The sequence below is a fragment of the Podarcis erhardii genome (assembly GCF_964252035.2).
Source record: "Podarcis erhardii genome assembly, chromosome: 8".
NCBI classification, from domain to species: domain Eukaryota; kingdom Metazoa; phylum Chordata; class Lepidosauria; order Squamata; family Lacertidae; genus Podarcis; species Podarcis erhardii.
This window is the reverse complement of record NC_138499.1, coordinates 74,509,259-74,528,318: the sequence shown is the minus strand read 5'-3', so window position 1 is coordinate 74,528,318 and position 19,060 is coordinate 74,509,259. Positions and strand designations below refer to the sequence as shown.

General features: G+C 42.2%; 1 long non-coding RNA gene across 1 annotated transcript in view; it reads right to left on the bottom strand.

The window, feature by feature from the left end:
- Positions 1-581: 581 nt before the first annotated feature.
- Positions 582-19,060, bottom strand: part of LOC309348195 — a 99,041-nt gene continuing 80,562 nt past the window's right edge. Inside the window, exon 2 of the long non-coding RNA XR_014159289.1 lies at positions 582-701. This is a non-coding gene — a long non-coding RNA (uncharacterized lncRNA). The remainder of the gene's footprint in view (positions 702-19,060) is intronic.

Below are 19,060 nucleotides of genomic sequence, written 5' to 3'. Positions count from 1 at the left end.
GGCTCCCAGCCCGGGCTGGCCTCCGCCTCCTGGGACGCGCGCCCACCCCCGCGGCGCCCCAAACTTCGGAGCAACTCTCCAGACGCTTCTCCCCCGCCTCGGTCTCCCTCCTTTCCACTTCTCTTCCCCCCTTCCTTCCCTCTTTCTTTCTCTTTCTCTCCCACCCGCCTTTCCTTCTATTAACTTTCCTTTCCCCTCCCTTCGTCCTTCCTACTTTTACTCCTGGGCTCCTCCCCCCTTTGCGCAGCCACAAATCAATCTCTCTCTCTTTTTTCCCCTCTCTCTCTTCTTTGCTCAGACGCAAAAAAGCGCCGCTTTTTGGAAATCCGGACTGCTGTCCCCGCTGAAACGATACTTTAAAAAAGGTAGAACCCACTGGCTCTTATTTCTGTTTAAAGCAGTAGATCCCGAACTCTTTTGGCCCACTGCCCCCTTGGTTCCACATCCCCCAGTGTCCCCTATGCTTACTCTATAGAAAGCATTACAGGGGTTAACGCGGCTCGCTAAGGAAGATATTAATAGAATTCTGCATTTGGGGGGAGACCCTAACAGTCATCTACCATTACCTTCTATGCTGTTACTATTTTTTTATTTTTTTTTACATAAGTAAAAAGTGACCTTTCCCCATCTGGCATGGTGGTGTGCCTCGAGATTTTTTTCATGACACAAGTGTGCCTTTGCCCAAAAAAGGTTGGGAAACACTGGATTAAGGCTTTCTGGGAGATGATCTATAATGAAATGAAAAAGGTATTTAAATATACCTTCCTGAAGAAACCAGAGGCCTTTCTCCTGGGCATGGTCAGCCAATTGGTGCCAGAGAAGGATAGAATTTTTTTTGTGTATGCTACAACAGCAGCAGGGATACTTGTTGCAAGGTACTGGAGGACGCAGGATTTACCCACCCGGGAGGAATGGCGGATGGGGGTGATGGATTGCGTGGAACTGGCAGAGATGACTGGCAGGGTCCGAGACCAGGGAGAGGAGTCGGTAGAGGAAGACTGGAGGAAATTTGGAGTCTATCTACAGAAACATTGTAAAATTAAGGAATGTTAGAAGGATGCTGGAATGAAGCTATGTGGTTTTAGCACTAATGTTATAAAGGATTAAGTAAAAATGGATTGTTAACAGGTCAGAATGTAAAGTTACAATATATTAAGATAAATTAGTAAGATAAAAACAAAGAAGGAAAGGATTTGCTGAAACAACTAATGAATACAAAAAAGGGAGGAGCGAGGAGGTCAAGGAAACAAGCAAATGATAGATAAGATATGTCAGAGTTGCCTCTAGGTCCCAGCTCACAGAGGACCAACGCTGGTCAGTAATAACGTATAAAAGTCTTTATTGAAGATTAGTTTCCATTTCCAAACCGCAGCGTGCAACTCCACGTCTTAGAACCTAGACCGGCGAAGCTCCATCTGAGTCTCCGCCTCCTAGACACCAGTTTAAGACTCTAGCCTTACTCCACCTCTTCCGTTGTTCTTTCCTCCTCTGGGTCCTTCTGCCCCCTGGGGTTTCCTCCTTTCTGGACCCTTCTGACGCTGACCCCCCTGAGTCTTGCCCCTCCTTCCGGCGGGCTTTAGGACCTGGCTCCCTATCCGGGCTACCTGCTGTACCGCTCACCTGTACATTTGAACTTGGCGCGCGCGCCCAGCCGGTAACTTTCCTCTTGACCGTTTCCCCGCTCTCCGATGGAGGCGTGGTCAATCCTGACTCATCTCCTCTCGCTGGTGGTGAGAACACTGGTCCCGATGCCTGGGACTCCTCCCCCCCACTGCGCTCTGGTGGGGAAGCTGGTCCTGATTTCCAACTGCTGCTCTGGGAGTCCCCGCTGGCCCCTTCCTTCTGGGGTTTCCCCCTTGGCACCCCCCTTGCCCTGGCCATCGGCGCTCCCTTCTGTGAATCTTCCGATTCGCTGGAGAGGCTCATGGAATCACTCTGACCACTGTCACCGCCTACGCTCCCCTCGGATTCCTCCCCCTCGCTCTCCATTTCCTCCCTCTCCTGTGCCTCTGCTCCTGAGCCCCTGACTATATATATATATATATGAACTTACTGTCCTTCCAGGAAAGTGTAATGGCAGTGCTTCAAACCATTGTACTTTTACTTGAGAGTAAGTCCTAGTGAACACAGTAGGACATTAAAAAAAAAAAATAGTAAGTACAAGCAGGAGTGGACTGTATACCTTTTTCTCATTGCATACCCCCTACCGTGCCTAATTATTTCAAGTGCCGCTACAGAGAGTTCTGATATGAAGAAAACATATGTTGCAATTAGTTAGCGCAATGGGCCACATTTGAAAGAATGTTGTGAGCTTTAAGTTCAAACACGAGGCACTTCAGAGTTATTTTGTGAAGTGTAAAATTAGAATCAGCCTAGAACAACAACTACAAAGGGACACATCGATTGTGGTCAAAAGGAGCTGATACAAATAGTAGCTGGGACAACACTGCAGGAAAAGTCTAGGCGTCAAGAATTTATCTGGCCCTTCTACCTCCAACTCTGACACTACCTCCTCCCTCTGGCTGGTCAATGTCCTTTCTTCTCTGTTGTGGGTGCAGCTCTGCTCTCCACAGGAGTACTGACAGACATGCTTCCTCCTCCTAGAGACAAAAGGGGAGAACCGCTTCCCTCAGTACAGCAGCTAGACTGGTGACTGGGAGTGGCCACCGAGACCATATAACACCAGTCCTGAAAGACCTACATTGGCTCCCAGTACATTTCCGAGGACAATTCAAAGCGTTGGTGATGACCTTTAAAGCCCTAAACAGCCTTGGCCCAGATTACCTGAAGGAGCGTCTCCAGCCCCCATCATACCGCTCAGACACTGAGGTCCAGCGCCGAGGGCCTTCTGGTGGTTCCCTCAATGCAAGAAGTGAGGTTACAGGGAACCAGGCAGAGGGCCTTCTCAGTAGTGGCGTCCGCCCTCTGGAACGCCCTCCCATCAGATGTCAAAGAAATAAACAACTATCTGACTTATAGAAGACATCTGAAGGCAGCCCTGTTTAGGGAAGTTTTTAATGTTTGATGTTTTATTGTGCTTTTAATATTCTGTTGGGAACCACCCAGAGTGGCTGGGGAAACCCAGCCAGATGGGTGGGGTATTATTATTATTATTATTATTATTATTATTATTATTATTAAGGTTATGTCAGAGCTAAGGGGCCCATAAAATGGAGATGTCTTTAGCATCACATGTAGTTTGGTTCCCAGTGATTGGCTGATCAGGAGCCATCCGGGACACTCTACACCAGGCATGCAAAGCATGGATGGGGAATCTGTGGTCATCCAATGTTGTTGAATTCTAACTCCATCCTCTCTTAGCCGGTATGCTGATGGTTAGGTATTCTTTTCGGGACATGCTAAAAATATTTTTGTTTAGGCAAGCCTATCCAGATATGAAGAATGCTGAAGAATGTTTTAATTCATTGCTGATTTTAATATCTTGAATGTTTCAAGTAGTTGTTTTTAAGCGCTTTTACCTATAATTTAATCATTTTACCACCTTTGTCAATCACTTTGAGGGTTTTTAAACCACAGTGTATACATTTTACAAAATTTAACAAATAAATAAAATAAGATGCTAAACCCAGCAGACTGTGCCATAGGATTGTCCACTAAAATAGGGCTCACCAACTCGTCCTGTACTTATAAAGCATGGATCAGAGAGGTTTTCTGCTTGTCCTGTGATTTTTAGTGTTTGGCCTTTGTCCCACTGTTTTCCACCAGAAACCCTCTCTTTGGTGCTAAATTGGAGCTAAATTTCTCTGATTCAGTTGTAAACAACAGGTTTTTCCCAGGAAAAGCCACAGGGCTTCTACAAAAGCCCTCATCCTTTTTTCTTTTACCCTGGGGCATTCCCGCCACACATGCCAGTAGGTGCCAACCACCTGGCACCCTCTCCAGTATAAAGGAACTGCTTCAGCACTGATAGGATACAGTTTATGTGGGGTAAAAACGTAAAGGGACCCCTGACCATTAGGCCCAGTTGTGACCAACTCTGGGGTTGCGGCGCTCATCTCACTTTATTGGCCGAGGGAGCCGGTGTACAGCTTCCGGGTCATGTGGCCAGCATGACTAAGCCGATTCTGGTGAACCAGACCAGCGCACGGAAAGGCCGTTTACCTTCCCGCTGGAGCGGTACCTATTTATCTACTTGCACTTTGATGTGCTTTCGAACTGCTAGGTTGGCAGGAGCAGGGACAGAGCAACGGGACCTCACCCCGCAACAGGGATTCGAACCGCCAACCTTCTGATTAGCAAGTCCTAGGCTCTGTGGTTTAACCCACAGCGCCACCCGTGTCCCTTATATGGGGTAAGAAACCATTTATGTCATAAAACACAGACACAAAACTCAACTCCTTGGCCTGTGCTGATGTACATATAAATAGAAGCTTTATCCCAAAGTTGGTTCCATTTTGCATCTTTGATCTGGGTATCACATTCTTGCTCCAGCATATTTTCCAGATTATGTGTGCTTTTGGATGCATTTAAAATAATGAGGGCTGTGCATTAGAGATTCAAGCAGTACAGGCAGTGCCCCCCCCCGAAAAATAGATGCCGGTACTCACCATGAAGTTACTACAGTAAGCGTCACACTCCCCGCCCCCCACCCAAGGTTCCGGTACTGCGTATCCTTGAGTACCCCTTGTAAAAAAAAAAGCACTGGGTACAGGTCAAATCGATTTGTTAAGGAATTCACAAAGATTGAATTCTTCAAGTATAGTGGTACCCTGGTTTATGAACTTAATCAGTTCCGGAAGTCCGTTCTTAAACCAAAACCATTCTTAAACCGAGGCACCGAGGTGCGCTTTCCCTAATGAGGCCTCCCGCTGCCGGTGCCCTTCCACCGTTTGGATTCCGTTCTTAGACCGAGGTAAAGTTCTCAAACCTCAGACACTATTTCTAGTTTTGTGGAGTTTGTAAACCAAATCGTTCTTAAACCGGACTGTTCTTAAACCAAGGTACCACTGTATTCCTAATTTTTACCAGTTTACTGGCAAAATTCTTCTGTTAGGACCAAACTTCTAGGAAAATGTCATGAACTGTCTTTTTAGAGTGTTTGCACCTCATCCTTTTTGAGGGGAGAATGATGTGGAGTTTTGCCATTCCTGCTGAGCTTTAAATAAGATAAAGCATCCTCAGCATTCACAGTGACAAAGAATAAATAATATCTGTGGTTTTTGCAGATGGTTAGATAAATCCCAGCAAAAAGAAAGGGACAGATATATTGGTTGTCTATTAATTAATAAGTAGATATCTGGAAACCTTTATTGAATTTAAAAATGATAAATGTTTCTAACATTTACTAGCTACACTGGGTGACCTTTACCAAATAATCGCCTATATTCTAAAATGACTAGATGAACCAGATTATGGAACAATATGATTGTTACTAAAACCATGACACTATTACAACAATTATTAATGCTGTCTCCTCCACACATACACACATCTGCAATGATGTATAGAGAGGCAGCCTGCATTATGTCTTCATGAATATTCTCTATTAATCACAGCTGAACAGGTTTAGATGTTACACTGGTGTGAAGGGGACAGGAAGCACAAGGACTCCATGCTTCCTGTTCTTCTGCTTTTTCATCTTATGTGAAGCAAAACTTTCACACCTCCTCGTGAAACACATGAATGCTAAAGGAAATCTGGCCAAGGGGGCATTTGTAACATTACAATTTTTGCTTATGTGGTTGCATAATTCCATTGAATTAGCCTAAGTTTTGGACATACATCTGTGAATGAAGATAATATGGCAAAGAAAATCTGTGAGATCAATAGCTCCACCTAAATGTGAGGGCTACTAGCTACATAACTAAGTATGACATATTATTATGGCGCTACGCATGACATACTATTATGGAGAGATGCCTAATTAAGTAACTTAATAATTAGCAGGGGAAAACAGGCACTTGTTACAAATAATGTTTTGTTTGTGTGTGCTTGGTACAATTCACTGACCCTACCCTACGGAGCAACATTGCAGTAATACCATTGTTGTTGTTTAGCCATCTAGTTGTGTCCAACTCTTCGTGACCCCATGGACCAGAGCTCGCCAGGCACTCCTGTCTTCCCCTGCCTCCCGCAGTTTGGTCAAACTCATGTTAGTAGCTTTGAGAACACTGTCCAACCATCTTGTCCTCTGTCGTCCCCTTCTTCTTGTGCTCTCAATCTTTCCCAGCATCAGTGTCTTTTCTAGGGAGTCTTCTCTTCTCATGAGATGGCTAAAGTATTGGAGCCTCAGCTTCAGGATCTGTCCTTCCAGTGAGTACTCTGGGCTTCAGAATGGATAGGTTTGATCTTCTTGTAGTCCATGGGACTCTCAAGAGTCTCCTCCAGCACCACAATTCAAAGGCATCAATTCTTCGGAGATCAGTCTTCTTTATGGTCCAGTTCTCACTTCCATACATCACTACTGGGAAAACCATAGCTTTAACTATATATTTAACTTGTAAAATGCCTAGGTATCAGCTTTTTAAACTGGGAAATGATATATAATGAATTGAAAAGGATGTTCAAAATAATGCTTACAAAAAACAAAACAAAAGCCAGAAGCTTTTTTTTTTTAGAAATTATAGGGACAGAACTACCTAAATTGTATAGAAATTTATTTCTGTATGCTACTACAGCAGCAAGAATGTTACTTGCCCAAAAGTGGAAAGAAGCAGATGTCCCAGTAAAGGAAGAATGGATACAAAAACTTATGGAATATGCAGAAATGGCAAAACCTACCGGAAGAATAAGAAATCAAGATAACAAACTTTTTATAAAAGAATGGAAATAGTTTATTGAATATTTACAGATAAACTGTAAACAGATAAAAACATTAGCAGGATTATTGTAATAACCTGCAGTTTTATAAGAGTATATATTTACAGTAGATAATTAAATGAGCAAGTTAAATGAACATGGATATGCAGAAGATATTAAAAAATAAATTTAGGGAACCGCAGAAAGAGGGGGAAGGAAGTCAAATTTTGAAATGTTAAATTGATTGTAATACTAGAGAAATTTATAAATTTGAAAAGTATAAATAAAAAAACTTTTAAAAACTTTTAAAACAAATTTGCAGTTGTTAAACCTTCTGTTTAAGATATAAGGATAAGACCACATATTCATCCTTGTTCATCACTAAACATGTGCTTAAAGCCCTGAAATGGTTCTGAAGCAGCAGTGAAGGATAGAATATTGGGAGTCGTTCCATACTTAGAGCAAGTTGCAAATACTCTGCCATTTTCTACATTATACAGTAAATAATTGTGTCTCCTATATGCTTATAAGTAAGAAATAAGCAAAAAAGAAATTAGCTGAAAACTAAACTGTGTGGTTTTTTGTTGTTGTTTAAAGGTAGGTTATGTGACAATCTTCATACAAACATATTTAATTATAATTTTATTGTTTGGTATAATCAAGGCACGACATACAAATATATCCCCCAAATTGGTACAGGACACAAAAGATTTGATTTACCTCTATACGACAGTTTCATTAGTCAGTATCTGTGCTTGTATCCACCAGAAAATAAACATAGTTATGGAAAGTTGTTTTAGAAATCTTGCTAGCTAGCAACAGCAAAAAGAGTAATCAGGAGATTATCTCTTGTCAAAGAGCAATGATGAAGAGCTGCAATTTCAAAGAAAGGGGGTAAAAAACATCATCAAGAAAATGAATGACAGGATGAACTAATCAAGGAACCCTTTTTCATTTGATTATGTAAGACTCTGCTGTACAATGGGCTTTTAAATATTTGTTATGTCCCATTTAGAGAATGGGAGACAGTCAGCATAACATTCATGAACGCTGCAGTTCTGTGCCCACTTACCAGGAAGTTAGCCCCATTGAGCTAAGTCACATTTACTTTGGAGTAGACACATACAGGAATTGGATGAGATACTTGATAGAGGGGTAGGGAATCCAACTCCAAGCAGCACCAGCCAGATGACCAATTGTCAGGGTTGATGAGAGTTGTAGTCCAACAACATCTGCAGGGTCCCAGGTTCCTTACCCTTGCCCTATAATAGTAGTTAAGTAGTACAGGTAAGTGCTTGTCCATTTGTCATTTGCTAGGAATGAACTGAGCAGCCTTTCATTTTCACTGGCCATCGATCATAGGTCCATTCCATTCCACTTTTTGCAGATTTTGTTGTTGAAAGAATGCATGGACACTTATTATTATTATTATTATTATTATTATTATTATTATTATTTAATTTATTTATACCCCACCCATCTGACTGGGTTTCCCCAGCCACTCTGGGTGGCTCCGAACAGAATATTAAAAACATAATAAAACATTAAACATTAAAAACTTCCCTAAACAGGGTTGCCTTCAGATGTCTTCTAAAAGTCAGATAGTTTTTTGTTTCCTTGACATCTGATGGGAGGGCGTACTACAGGACGGGCGCCACTATGGAGAAGGCCCACTGCCTGGTCCCTGTAACCTCACTTCTTGCAGTGAGGGAGCTACCAGAAGGCCCTCAGAGCTGGACCTCAGTGTCCAGGCTGAACGATGCGGGTGGAGACGCTCTTTCATGTATACTGGGACGAGGCTGTTTAGGGCTTTAAAGTTCAGCACCAACACTTTGAATTGTGCTTGCAAACGTACTGGGAGCCAATGTAGGTCTTTCAGGACAGGTGTTATAAACTGTATACATGTTGTATGCACTTTTTAGGTAAAATACACATTTTTTCTGCTTTTTGATGCATTTCCCCATGTTCTATTTTTTTATCCATCCTTTAAACACACAAAAATATTTTTTTGTGCATAACTTGACTGGGTTTTGTGTTCAAATTCACTGCTCCATAAAGGCTCAGCAAATCCCTCCTCTAGCCCTTCCATTGGCTGAGCTGCTCTGATGCTAATGGTTTCTGGCTGCCAAAGGATGAGCCAGGCAGACAGACACGGGGATGAAAGAGGTAAAAGATGCATGGTTTTAGAGTTGTAGGAGCTGGTTTTAAGAGCCTGGACCAGCAGAAGTCATGGGACCCTTCTACAAGGTCTTCTACAAAATTATCAAACCTTCTCAGGATGCTTCACACATTTTTAAATAGGTTTTAGGGCCTTTCTTAGTACCACATGAAAAAAGAATCATGGAAAAGGTATTATGAGCAGTGTGCCCTGTGAGAAAGGGATGGCCTTTAAAGTACTTCACCACAGAATTTTTTCTCAGTACCAAGAGAAGAACTTTTTGTTCTCCCAAGTTTGTTAAACCTTGTGGGGTTGTTTAGTTCTTAGGGCATTGATGAAGTTCCCTGTTCTTAAGGTAAAGGTACCCCTAACCATTAGGTCCAGTCGTGACCAACTCTGGGGTTGTGGCGCTCATCTCGCTCTATGGGCCAAGGGAGCTGGTGTACAGGTTTTGGGTCATGTGGCCAGTATGACTAAGCCGCTTCTGGCAAACCACAGCAGCGCATGGAAATGCCGTTTACCCCCAAATATTTCACTTTCTTAACCACGGTCAAACCAGTCTCATTCTGAAACCTTTGACAGCAAAAAATGTGAACTTATTTAAAGATAACTATGAAAAATGCTGGACAGAAGTGAAAAGAGATCTAGAAATATGGTCAAATTTGAAGCTTTCCTTGTTGGGCCGAATTGCAGTTATAAAGATGAATGTATTGCCTAGAATGTTGTTTTTGTTTCAAACATTGCAGATTGTGGACAAGATGGACTGTTTCAAGAAGTGGCAGAAAGATATTACTAGATTTGTCTGGCAGGGCAAGAAGCCCAGAATAAAATTTAAGAAATTAACTGATGTAAAGGAAAGGGGTGGATTTGCCCTGCCAGACTTTAAACTTTACTATGAATCAGCAGCATTCTGCTGGTTGAAAGACTGGCTACTTCTTGAGAACACAGACATTTTGGACTTAGAAGGATTTGATAATGCTTTTGGGTGGCATGCATATTTGTGGTACGACAAGGTTAAAATACATAAAGCATTTAAAAACCATATTGTCAGGAAAGCATTGTTTAATGTTTGGATAAGATACAAAGACTTATTGGAAAATAAAACCCCAAGGTGGTTGTCACCAATGGAAGCGAAAGCTTTCAAAAGACTTAATATGGAGTCCAAATGGCCAAAATATTGGGAAATTTTAGAACAAGAGGGAGATAAATTGAAATTGCAGAGTTTTGAGAAACTAAAAAGTGAAGTGCGAGACTGGCTTCATTATTATCAGATAATGGAGGCTTATAAATTGGATAAAAAAAATGGATTCCAGGTGGAAAAATCGAAATTAGAAACAGAATTGTTAGAACCTAAAACAAAGAATTTGTCAAAGATGTACAATTTGCTGCTGAAATGGAATACCCAGGACGAAACGGTGAAGTCTGCTATGATTAAATGGGCACAAGATGTTGGACACAATATTATGTTTGCTGACTGGGAACAGTTATGGACCACCGGTTTGAGATTTACGGCATATAATGCCTTAAGAGAGAATATTATGAAAATGATTTATAGGTGGTACATGACCCCAGTCAAGCTTGCAAAAATATATCATTTGCCCGATAACAAATGTTGGAAATGTAAGGAGACTGAAGGTACATTCTTTCACCTTTGGTGGACGTGCCCAAGGGTTAAGGCTTTCTGGGAAATGATTTATAACGAAATGAAAAAGGTATTTAAGTATACCTTCCTGAAAAAACCAGAGGCTTTTCTCCTAGGCATGGTTGGCCAATTGGTGCCAAAGAAGGACAGAACTTTTTTTATGTATGCGACAACTGCAGCAAGAATTCTCATCGCAAAATACTGGAAGACACAAGATCTACCCACTCTGGAAGAATGGCAGATGAAGACGATCGATTACATGGGATTGGCAGAAATGACCGGCAGAATCCGAGACCAGGGAAAAGAGTCGGCGGAAGAGGACTGGAGAAAATTTAAAGACTACTTACAGAAACATTGTAAAATTAATGAATGTTAGAATGATGTTAGACAGAAATTAAGTGGTTACCAGCTGTAATGCAAAGGTTGAGTAATGAGCTAAAATAAGTTATATTAAGTTATAATAAGGATTTGCTGAATTAAGAATTTGAACTGGAATACAAAAGGGGGAGGTGAGAGGAGGTCCGGGATATAAGGTAATGGAAATAAGTAAAGGGAATTAAATTTGTTTTGTTTTGTTTTAATTGTGAATTTTTGTATTTTTGTCATTTTTTGTGCATTTCTTGTTTTTTGTTGTCTTTCTTTTTGTATTAAATTGGAAACTCTAATAAATATATTTTTTTAAAAAAGAAGGAAATGCCATTTACCTTCCCGCCGGAGCAGTACGTGTTTATCTACTTGCACTTTTTGATGTGCTTTCGAACTGCTAGGTTGGCAGGAGCTGGGACCGAGCAACGGGAGCTCACCCCGTCACGGGGATTCGAACCACCGACCTTCTGATCAGCAAGTCCTAGGCTCTGTGGTTTAACCCACAGCGCCACCCGCGTCCCTGTTCTTAAGCACTGTTAAAGGTATTGCAGACCTGTCCTCTTGGGACTCAAACCAGAGACTAAATGCAGTGCTTTTTTCCTGGAAAAAGGTCTGGGAACTCACCACCAAGTTTGTTTGTTTGTTTGTTTGTTTGTTTGTTTGTTTGTTTGTTTGTTTGTTTGTTTGTTTGTTGCGGTCTCAGTCACAATGCCACCCCACCCAGACAGTGACTAAATGTAGAATGTTTTTAATAAACTCAATAATCTGGACTATAAATAGCCTCAACTTTATTGATTACAGATATAGGTGGGTTTTTGGCCCAGGCATTGGGTGTATATCTGTTCCAGCCTTCCCCCCTCCCCCATATAATTATTTGATATAAAAAAGGTAGAGGAACTCAGCCCCCCTGGGTTCCTGCTAAAAAAATAAAAATAAAAAAATGACTATTTGTTTTGTATGTATATCATCCCAAATTAAATACCTGAAACTCCATGCTTTTTAAAAAAACAAAGGTATCTGATAGCAGAGCTAAAAAGCCGTATTTTTTGATACATTGAAAACTGCTCTTTAGTCAGACTAGAAGACTAACAGTGAAATCCAATACACGACTGCTCAGAAGGAAGTCCCACTGAGTGAAATTTACCTTACAAGTAAGCAGGTATATTATTGCAACCTAAATTAACCAATGGATGAGCTCTGTCATACATTTCATCATAAGATGTTATTTAGCATTTCAGTGTTTTTTTTTTTTTTTTTTGTAATGTACAGTAAATCCATGTATTTATGTATGGCAAATTTTACTTTCAGCAATACCTAGCAATCTCACATCAAAAGAGAGGTTTGCTATCACGACTGGATGAGCTGAACTATACACCTTCCTTAAAAAAAGATGGGTCTGAAATTATCATTCCTAAACAATCCCCCTTTTTTCAAGATGGCTTGGCCAGCATCTTGGCTCTTTTTTCAGACGTCTTCCTGAAGCCATATAATTAAATACACCAAAATCTACAAATGAAAACATCTGGCTGAATCATGCAGTGTGCAACCCCCCCGCCCAAAACCAAACAAACCCTACAGTATGCTTTTCAAGATTTGGGTGGGTTTTATTTTAAGGAACACTGTACTATTTTTCTTTTCTGTGCCTTTTGCCAATTAGCATAACAGCAAATTGATTTTTTCCCTTGAGGCAAGAAAGGAAAAAACGGGGAGAGGGAGGGAGAAAATGGAGGGCAGGTTCGGCTAATGCGCCTGCATTTTTAAAAAGAATAATAATAAAATGCTAAGTTTTGTTCTTTAACTCTCCTCCTTCACTTCTTATTTTGACTGCTGAGCATGTTTGTCACCCTTGAATGCATAGTCTCTCTCCCTCTCTGCTCCATTAAGATTTCAGGTGGAAGCTGTATGTACTCAATGTGACTTTAATATACATAATTTGACTCCCCCCCCATCTCCCCTGTTCCTTAGCTATGCTGGTGGCCTTTAGTTAAGCACACAGCTATCATTTCAAGATTTCAAGGGCAGAAGCAGCAGCTGTATATGCAAGGAAGGACATGGGTCACTTTAGCGGGGTCTAAAATAAATGTATTTCCCTCCCTCCCCACCCAGAACAATTTTGATAGTTTTAGTCCTGGATGAGTCACACACACACACACACACACACATTTTGTTATACAGCCAAACGTGAAATACCTGTTGAATGATTACTGGCCTAGGAATGAGGATGCTACTAAAATAAACATTCCAATCATTCAGAGAAGCAGCAGAGGCTGGATTTTCTTTCTCTCTCTCTCTGCCTCTCTTCCTAACTATATTGGCTACTGAATAATGGAAAAAGCTAAGACAGTGTTCTGTCTATTCTATCTATTGCCATACGTCCAGAATTTCCCGGACACATATGGAATACTGCTGTCTCTAGCAGTGTCTGGGTGGAAATCGGTAAGGAAATGTCTGGGGAAACTCGGACACATGGCAGCCCGTGCCTTTTTTTGCCCGATTTTCCATTGAAAAATAACTCCAAATTAGCTCAACAACATTGGGCAAAGAAAGCTCGTTGTTTGAAATATGGCAACCATAATATGATGAAGTTATAATCTGAAATAGAACCGGGCGGCTTGGCGGAGGGAGGTCACAAACCCAGTTATGGTTTCCCCAGAGGTTGGCCGCTTTGTGTAGAAAACATTTCGACGAGCCACCACCGAGGGCTGCGGTGAGAAGTGCCCCTTCAGCCGTTCCATTATTGTACTGTAAGGAACAGCAGCAACATCTTCAGGTGCAAGGAGAGCCCGGGCGATTTCGAATGTCTCCTCTCCGCAGACGCTAAAGAATATTGTCCTCTTCTTGGCATCTTCTTCGTTGGTGACCCCCTTGGCTTCTAGGAGGAAGGTGAAACGGGAGGCGTACGCTTCCCAGTCTCCTGATGCTGGGTTGAACAGCCAGAAGCTGCTGTTGGTTGCCATTCTGAGTTTCTTGGGGCCCAGAGCTGAAGCCTGGATACACAGTGCAAGGCAGCGGTGTGGAAGGTGGCGGTGCTGCGGTGCTGTGTGTGGTGGTCAGCTCAGAGGAAGCCTACCTTCGTCGCCAGTGAAATATACTCGGAGTCGAGAGTGGATTTCATGCTCTTAATTCAGCTCATAGTGGTGAGGAGAAATGGAAGTTCCCCCAGAATGTCTGCTTTATATACATTATTTACAGAATGGGCCCCACGTGATTGGCTAATTCTGGGATTCACCTGTAGGCCAATCAGGTTGAAGATTCACTTCCACCTGGAGCTGGATTGGGTGGCTCCTGTGGACCAATCAGACTGCTGCATTCTGGACCCTGTTTTTCTGGGACCAATCAGACTGCTGCATTCTGAATCCTATTGTTCTAGGACCAATCAGACTGCTGCCTTTTGGATCCTATTCAACTTAGTACATAACATAATCTGTAAAACGTTTTTAAAACCAAAAGGCATACAGTCTGAAGAAGTACAGTCCATTCTGCCACCTCAGGCTTGTACCACCCCCAGCTTTCTCATCTCAAATTCTCTTTTTCTCCCGTGTGGATCTAATGTGAGAGAAGCTCTCTCTGAAAAGGTTCTCTATCTGAGGCAAAGCTCAAAATAAGCCCCGAGACACATTACCTGGATAGAGTATGTAAGACTCTCGTCATGAATATAAAAAAGGACACTGCTAAAAAAAAGGGGGGGGAGTCCTGGAACACAAACCTACCTATCCGCTGCTTTTGTGTGCACGAAATGAATGCAGTTAATGCTATCCATGAAATTTAGATGGTTTTGGTGCACTCTGGTGCATAAGGAGGTCCATAGTGCTCCCTGCCATCAGGGGCCTTCAATGTGATGGATGGCCGTTTGACTTAGAGAGTTAAAACATTTTCCTCCTTTGAGTTTGCCCTCTGTGCTGCACCAGAAATTGAATGTTCATGTTGATGAGCTAGAAAGGAGAGAGCATATAAATGGATGCTGGGTCGCTCTGCATTTTTATGGAGACATGGGTGTGGGGAGGAGCAGCAGCCCCCCTCCCTTAAGCTGCTGCATATCACACAGTCTTGCTTATATTTAAGCCGCTGAAAGCCCAATTCTTGATTTGGGAGATGATAGATAGATGGATAGATGGATAGATAGATAGATAGATGATAGATAGATAGAGAGAGAGAGAGAGATGATAGATAGATGATAGATAGATAGATGATAGATAGATAGATAGATGATAGATAGATAGATAGATAGATATAGATATAGATAGATAGATAGATAGATAGATAGATAGATAGATAGATAGATAGATAGATGATAGATAGATGATAGATAGATAGATGATAGATAGATGATGATAGATAGATAGATAGATAGATAGATAGATGATAGATAGATAGATAGATAGATAGATAGATAGATAGATAGATAGATAGATAAAACAAAACAAATTCCTTCCAGTAGCACCTTAAAGACCAACTAAGTCAGTTCTTGGTATGAGCTTTCGTGTGCATGCACACTTCTTCAGATACCATGCACACGAAAGCTCATACCAAGAACTGACTTAGTTGGTCTTTAAGGTGCTACTGGAAGGAATTTGTTTTGTTTTGACTATGGCAGACCAACACGGCTACCTATCTGTAACTAGATAGATAGATAGATATAGATGATAGATAGATAGATAGATAGATAGATAGATAGATAGATATTTCAGGTCGTATGCTTTTGCACAGTTGTAAAACTGCTTACCCCAAGGCAAAGTAAATCCTTTTTTATATTTTAAACTGGGGATTGCTATGTGCAGAGATAGTCCCAATAAAATCCAGTTAAAGAGAAAGCACAAAAATCCTGTGGCAAAATACATTACTATTACAACAACAAACGGAAAGCCACAACCAGGACTTTTTTTAAAGCAGGAACTCAGTTCCACCATGTCTCAGGTGGGTGCCATTGCCACTATAAGAGAGCAAGGCATTCATTGTGAGTTCCTGCACCTCTTTTTCTAGAAAAATAGCACTGGCCACAACACAGCTCATGAGAAAGTGAACAAAAAACCAATGTGTCTTCAGAGACACTGGGGGGGGGGGGAAATAGAATGGGTAAATGCAAAGAAGTACAGCGGTACCTCGGGTTATATACGCTTCCAGTTACATACGCTTCAGGTTACAGACTCTGCTAACCCAGAAATATTACCTCGGGTTAAGAAATTTGCTTCAGGGTGAGAACAGAAATCGTGCAGCAGTGGCGCAGCGGCAGCAGGAGGCCCCATTAGCTAAAGTGGTGCTTCAGGTTAAGAACAGTTTCAGGTTAAGCACAGACCTCCAGAACAAATTAAGTTCTTAACCCGAGGTACCACTGTATCCTAGAAGATAGCATGGCTATGATTGCATGCACTCCACAATGCAACATTTTATTGCAAGTTCTACTTGTAATTTATCCTACCATTTTCCACAGCTCCTCTTCCAAGGAATGTAAGGCAGCAGACGTGCATTTATCTAATTTTCTCCACATAAGAAAGCTGTAAGGTACTCAGGGTGATAAGGAATAACTTGTTTGACGCTATCAGGCTACTTGGCTGGCTGGGGATTTGAATGCAGGCCTCCCTAGACTAAATCCAGCATCTGTTTACTGCATCACACTGAGATTATGTGCACATTAGAGGCCTGGAACACAGCAAGGTTGTCCCCCCCACCCCCCTGCTGGGTTTCAAGCTGCTTTTTATGTTCCTTTCCAAACCAGAGAGAGCTGAGGTGGACTCTTCACCCAGCGCCCATGACCAGATTTGTTTCCCAACACTGAACAACAGTTCAGTGAAGCTGCCATATGCCTATACGCAATGTACACATCTCGGCTTAACCATGGCTTCTGTTTTCTTAATTGGATGGAAGCTAATTTGAAGGAAAGCACATCAAACAGGAGTATTTCATACCCTCCAACATTTCTTTGATGAAAATAGGGGTGCCTTATTCAACAACAACAACAACACTTCTTTTATTATTTATACCCTGTTCATCTTATTGGGTTGCCCCAGCGTCTCTGGGTGGCTTCCAAAATATATAAAAACATAATACAACTTTAAACATCAAGTAACTTCCTTATGCAGCGCTGTCTTCAGATGTCTTCTAAAGGTTGTATAATGTCAGGAGAGGAATGCTGGAGGCTGCTGCTACCATCTTCCTGAAGCTTCCCGAGAAGAGGAGGACAGAATAGATTTACAATGGTGGTTTGCAGAAGGTCTTGACTCCGAGACAGAAGAAGGACAAAGCTGGGAGATAATGGAAGGAGAGGAAAGGGGAGCAGAAGGGCCAGAATAACTGGTTGACACGTTATCATTAGAAAGCATTCCAGACCACCACCCCTTCTCCTAGGACTACGAGGGCAGAAAGCAAATAGACAAAGGGCCTCACACAGCCACCGTATAAGGGGTGGAGCTACAGGTGACTGAGAGTGACATATAGTTACTTACCTACTTGGCGCAGGGGTCACATAACTCCATACCCTCCAACATCTCTCTGATGAAAATAGGGACGGCGCTGTGGTATAAACGACTGAGCCTTGGGCTTGCCGATTGGAAGGTTGGCGGTTCAAATCCCTGTGATGGGGTGAGCTCCCGCTGTTCGGTCCCAGCTCCTGCCAATCTAGCAGTTCAAAAGCACGTCAAAGTACAAGTAGATAAATAGGTACCATTCCGGCAGGAAGCCAAACGGTGTTTCCGTGCGCTGCTCTGGTTTCACCAGAAGCAGCTTAGTCAGGCTGGCCACATGACTTGGAAAAACTGTCTGCGGACAAATGTCGGCTCCCTCAGCCAGTAAAGCGAGATGAGCACTGCAACCCCAGAGTCGTTCCTGACTGGACTTAACTGTCAATGGTCCTTTACCTTTACCTTTTTACCTTATTGGCACATTCTAAGGAAAAGCGGAACATTCTGGGATCAAATCAGAAACTGGGACAGCTTCTGTAAATCAACAACTGTCCCTGGAAAATAGGGGCACTTGGAGGGTAAAGGTACCCCTGCCCGTACAGGCCAGTCGTGTCCGACTCTGGGGTTGCGCGCCCATCTCGCTTAAGAGGCCGGGGGCCAGCGCTGTCCGCAGACACTTCCGTGTCATGTGGCCAGCATGACAAGCTGCATTTGGCGAACCAGAGCAGCGCACGGAAACACCGTTTACCTTCCCACCGGAGCAGTACCTACTTCTCTACTTGCACTTTGATGTGCTTTCGAACTGCTAGGTTGGCAAGAGCAGGGACCGAGCAATGGGAGCTCACCCCATCGCAGGGATTCGAACCGCCAACCTTCTGATCGGCAAGTCCTAGGCTCTGTGGTTTAACTGACAGCGCCACCCACGTCCCCTAATGTATTGTGTACTTGGCTTCTAACATCAGTGGCAGAAGTGTGGTGGAGTCATAGCAAGCAGTAATGTGTACACAGCCTGACTCTTAAAATAGCTAGTTCTCAGATTTCCACAAAGATAGGGAAGGAGAAATCCAACGCTAACTTTTAACAAATGACCAAAGAAGAAACTTTCTTCTCCTGGAGGAATGTGTCATTGTCAAGGTCCAACAGCTATTGCTGCCCATTCACTTAACCATCTGTTCATGGCACACCAAGCAAGCATTTCACTGCAGAAATAAAACAACTTCACACTGGACATTATTTCTTTCCCCTTGCTAATGCAAAAATGTGACACTATTACATATGCATAAAACGAAAAAAAGGAAAACAAAATCTGCATCCTTTGCAGTCATATGAATTAGGCGTAATGTTACAAGGAAAATAATGTCTGCAGCAGAACAAAATAATAATAGAAAGTGTTGTCAGTTAAATGGGGAGAGTAACTACCCTTTCTTCCCATTACAGTCACACCTGCTTAAAGATTAAAATTGTATTTTTATGCTACATTAAAACAGCATTTTCTACATGGAGGCGTTATGTTTCTGAAAGGCAATTGTGAATGCCTTTGTGCACTCAGCAATATTTTGTATTCTGCTGAGAACATTTGTGTTAGTGTCAATTAATCTATAATTGAGAAAGAAAGAGAATGGATGAATGTCACTCAGGGCACATCAAATATATGCTCCTGCTCAATGTCCTCGCACACTAGCAGGATTACTACCATGTTTATCAACTTCCAAACTGAAGCAAATGGAATTTCAGCCTAAA